This window comes from Phyllostomus discolor, chromosome 1 (assembly GCF_004126475.2).
Source record: "Phyllostomus discolor isolate MPI-MPIP mPhyDis1 chromosome 1, mPhyDis1.pri.v3, whole genome shotgun sequence".
Taxonomy (NCBI): domain Eukaryota; kingdom Metazoa; phylum Chordata; class Mammalia; order Chiroptera; family Phyllostomidae; genus Phyllostomus; species Phyllostomus discolor.
Window position 1 is genome coordinate 89,275,465 of NC_040903.2, and position 4,758 is coordinate 89,280,222.

General features: G+C 38.5%; 1 pseudogene; it reads right to left on the reverse strand.

Moving 5' to 3' along the window:
- Window positions 1–1,952: 1,952 nt before the first annotated feature.
- Window positions 1,953–3,446, reverse strand: LOC114493343 (annotated as a pseudogene).
- Window positions 3,447–4,758: the final 1,312 nt, after the last annotated feature.

Genomic DNA, 4,758 nt, shown 5'->3' on the forward strand with positions numbered 1-4,758 from the left:
CATCTGCTTCCAGAAAACACAACCTATGATAGTAGTGATATATTAACATCATTTGGTTCTTTTAGTTGCAAGTAATGGAAAATACCAACTATGTCTTAAAAATGTATTGTCTCACAAAACAAAAGTTCTGAAGTGGGACAGTTACAGAATTGACTAATCAATGACTCAATGATATCATCATACCCTTCATACCCTCAAGCTCCTTCTATCTTTCTATTTCTTATTCCTTAAGGCTTATCCCTCAGATCATTTTTTTTTCAGGTTTGTCCCCTCATAATCAAAGATGGCTGTCACAAATCCAGATTATATATCCTTATAATCAAATACGGAGACAGAATGACAGTGTCTTTTTGTATGAATTTTTTGTCTATTTGTTTCAATCAGAAAGGAATCTCGTTCTCCAGGTATCAATGACCTGGCTTGGGTAACATTCCTATGGCTTGTTAGAAGCAATAAGCCTTATTATTCCAGCTTATTAGAATGCTAGAATAGCAATTTCAGATCCTGTAGCAGAGGGTAATCTGCCAACAAGGATAAATTTGGGAGAAGAAGTGATTTTAGGTGAGTAACTATCAGTGACTACCACAAAAGTTTCCAAATTTGATTCCATGAATGTGGTATGAAATAAATATCTCATTTTGTTATTTAATTTATTTATTTATTTATGTTTGCATTTGATAATTTTTCAGCCTTTAAATTATATTCAGTTGATACAATCATACTATAACAGAAGTGGCATTAAAAATTAACTAAATTATTCCCTCTACCTATTTAATCCCAAGGTGTGCATTTTATCCATGGCTACAGATAATGATTCAACAAACTAGACAATTGTTAAATCTCTACTGTAATTATTAAATCTGAGGCAGAATAAATGATTACAGGAGTTCTACACTGAGCACTTTCTCTACTAATCTGTTGCCCTTGAATTTGGGGTCATAATAAGAGAGGAGAGAAATGTTAAGGGAGAAAGATACCACAATGGGAATAGCACTCCTTAAAAGTTTGAACCCACTGGGCTGTACAATTAGACATGGATCAGGGACTTCTCTTCCTCCAAATCATGGAGGTGCTGTAAGTCACCAGATACCATTATTTAAAGTTTTCTCTTGGTCATCCCTACTAATGGAGCCACACAAAAATGCAAACATAAAGGAGAACATTTCAATTTAAAATGCATTGTGTGACTTTCTATTCCTATAGTAGATATATGGTCCCAATTATATTTTATTTGAATAATTACTAAGTTGCCCTGTATTATCTGAACCTACGTCTATTATAGCAGAGGTAAGTGGCTGAGGCATGCATTGGAAAACTGAAAAAGGATAGCCTCCAATTTGACTTTTGCTACAGACATGTCACATGTGAATAAACAAGAGTTAATTGAATATAATTCATAGGAAAAGTCAAGTGCAGAATTTGTATTTCTCCAAATACTGTGAGTACTATATCCCACCAAATCCCCCTATATCCCCACTTTACCCCCAATCCCACAGAAAACTAAATCAAATTAGCAAGTGTTTGGCTGTAGGCACCTGGAAATTGGCCTTGTCTTTCTAATGCAGTTGGGTTCTTCTGCCCCAGACATTCAACTGCTCTTGGGGCAGGGCAGTGGAGACCCCATGGGCAGTTGGATGTAAGTTTTGCAGATGGCCTGTGTTTTCCAACATGTTTTGTGGAATTGGGTGTTTAAGGCTGCAGTTTCTTCACTGACCATTTTCCCTGCAAACTCTTGGCCATTGTGTTTTCTCTTGCTCTGGTTCTACGCTTTGGACAAGATAAGATGACTAATGTCTCCTGGTTTGCTGACAACTCCTAGAAAGTATGTATGCCTATCAAAATGCTGTATACCACTGAATGTTCACTATGAGGATGATACTACCTGGCAAAGTTGAACGATTTTCTTATAAACTACTGGTGAGAAGTGCTCCAGAGTAGGCACCGACCAACCTTCAGCACTCAAGGATCTTGTCTGAAATTCTTGGAATAAAAATTATATTCAGGAAGTTGTTAGTCTCATTGGGGTGCACAGACAAGTAAGTTTTTCTGCATCTTATCAGCCCACCCTCTTTTACCTTGCACTGTCTCAGAAGTATAATCAGGATGACTCTCATCATCACCATGGTGATGTACTTCCCCACACAGCTACAGGGCCCAAAACCAAATGGCTGGAAGTACCTGTAAGGAACATTCTTTGCAAAGTTTTCAAGAGTAAATTCATTAGTCTTGGGGAGAAACTTGAGTCAATGCATTCTTTCAATATTCAGGATAATGTTAGTCCCCTTCTTCACTGGGTAACTGTCAACGATAACACCCTGTATAGCTTTGTGCATGACAGGCTGATACCACATGCTCTCATAGTAAGATATTCCAGCACTTTTAATTTTGGAATATCATCCTTCCTTATGTCTCTTTCACCACCAGCAGTCTTGGTTTGCTTCATTATTACCCCTTGAAGGTTAGGGAGCCTTGCGATGAAAAATAACATGAGGAACACAGGGAAAGGCATGATGTCTGGCCCTGTGATCAGCATTTCCAAGATGCACTGGTTCACATTCTCTCTTGTCAGGTCACCACATTTCTCAGCAAAAATCAGCTCAGTGGCAAAATCCATACAGTCTTCCAGTTTGTCTGCTGTGAAAATCCTGTCTTTTTTCTTTTATCAGAATTTCCATGGCATCTTTTAAATCCTTGACAAGCTCTTCTTGCTTTTTATATAGCCAAGAAATCTTAAAGGAGATGTCAGTTTCGAGAAGGAGAACTTGCCATGCATCAAAACAAATCCTGGGTTTTAACTACGGTCTCGTTTTTGTTTAAGGTGATCCCCAGTAAGAGCACATTAGAGGCATCCAGCATGATGCACCTGTATGAGGGTGGGCATATCAACAGTGTCCAACTCATTTCTGACCTCCTCCAACCTGTCCAGGTGTCTTACAATAGACTCAGCAGAAATTGTCATGTGCACAAAGTTGGGGCCAGACAAAGCATTTGTTAAGAAAGGTCAAACAACTTACCGAAGGTCTGGACTATTGTTAAATATGATGTCATTCTCATGCATGCTGATGCACTGCAACCCATGTTTGCTGCCAAATCAGGAGATGTAGTGACTGTGCTTCATTATGTGGAACATACTTGAAAACTTGCTGATAATGAGCATTTCTCTCCACATATCCAAGCTCTCCTGAATTCTCTGTACATCTGTTGTAGTAGTTGCAGGCACTGACAATCCCCATCCACAGGAAAATGAAGTGGGAAATAAAGGGCCCAATTCCCATAAAACAGACAGTATGTTGGGTTGAGGATTGAGGATGTGCCTTCATAATTCCAAACCAAAAGAAAAAAGCCAGCAAGAAGCAGGATTGACATGGTGGCAGCAGGCACAGCTTCAGGCATCATGCTGGTGATTTTATATTGCATTGGGTTCAGCATCTCTAAAACCATACTGTGTTCCTTTATCTTAAGGGAAGCAAGTTAAAGTCCTGTTCTCTCATATTTTCCATTACTTTTACCTTTTTGTGCTGAATTCTGAGATAATTCCTTGATTGACTCTCCCAGCTCTTCAACTGATTTTTATTGGGTTTTTCAGTTCTTCCATTTAGATTTTTACTTCAAAAATCAAAATGTTAATGCCTATTATCTGTTAATTTTTCATGTATACAATATCTGCTGATGTCTCTGAGGCTATTAATTTGGCATATTCTATAGTCCCATTTTGATTGATTAGCACATCTCTTTCCTCAGCAAACTCTTCTGTTTGCTTATAGTTTGTGACTCCCTTCTGTGGTGTTGGCATCAACGGAATGTTTGGTCTTAATTATGTGCTCATTTTTGTAACTGAACTTCCTTTTTAGTCAGCTGGCTGCTTCTGTTTCCTCTTCTTTTGGAGGAGGATGAGAAGAGGTAGGGTATCTTGCTGCAGGTTATACTTCAGTCTGTTTCCAGGAAGAGTGAGGAGGAGTGGAACATGTGTTAAATCACTTTTTATTAGACTCGAAGTCTTCATACTTCTGTGCATTGGGGAAGTTGAATTATAGTCTGTAATCTGATGCAGATTACATAGACTGTAACCTGGTACACATGTTCTTGATATTATCTGATGCCCAAGCATCAAGGAAAGCCCGGCAGTCAGCAGCCAACGCTAGTTTCACTGAAGCACCTATTACTTCAAGGTACACAGAAACCCCAGATTTGATATGCCACTCACTGCTAAGATATACAAACTGATATTGTGGACAAGAACCTTGGTGTCATGAGTACTGCCTCCCTAGATACACCATTTAGCCAAATCATTCTCTTGAAAGTCTCACTATTCTTCTGCTCCAGAGCTTCCAAGGCAATGCACTACCCCTGATAAATGCAAGATCTGCCAGTCTCTGATATCCTACCGTCTAAGGGAAATCCCTCAAGTCACTCTCCCATCATCGTCCTCTCTCTCTTCTTTAAACAATACACATAATTTTTCATTGAGTTTCAGCTTATACTTTATATCCTATAAAGATCCTTAAGATTAGCAACTGCTTAGGGCCTGATTACTGCTTAGAATTAGAAGAAGGGAAAATACAGAGGTGAAAACACAAAGAACAAAAACACATCCCAACATCCACCACAGGGTTGTCAAAATTAAAATACAGGAAGCATAGCTCAATTTGAATGTCAGATAAACAATAAACACTTCTTTTGGTATATGTTTATCCCATAAGTTTGTAACAAATTTAATTGGGTGTCATCCATTTTATCTGGCAACTTTAAGCCTCCCTT